Genomic DNA, 223 nt, shown 5'->3' with positions numbered 1-223 from the left:
GATGAATTTGGATAAGTAAATGTGTTTTTGTTTTTTAAAGAATTTACAATGGTTTTTCATGCACTGTACAAACGTACATGCAGAAATGTATCAAAGCGGTCCACATCAGCACAAAGTCCTAGGGGCACAAATCACAACCATCCTGTTCCGGCCGGTATTTCTTGGCAACATGAAAATGCTCTTGAACTTTTTGCCTCATTACAAAATGTAATTATTAGATTAA

Source organism: Eleutherodactylus coqui, chromosome 5 (genome assembly GCF_035609145.1).
Source record: "Eleutherodactylus coqui strain aEleCoq1 chromosome 5, aEleCoq1.hap1, whole genome shotgun sequence".
In the NCBI taxonomy this organism is placed as follows: Eukaryota; Metazoa; Chordata; class Amphibia; order Anura; family Eleutherodactylidae; genus Eleutherodactylus; species Eleutherodactylus coqui.
The sequence above is the reverse complement of the archived record's forward strand: the minus strand, read 5'-3'. Positions refer to the sequence as shown.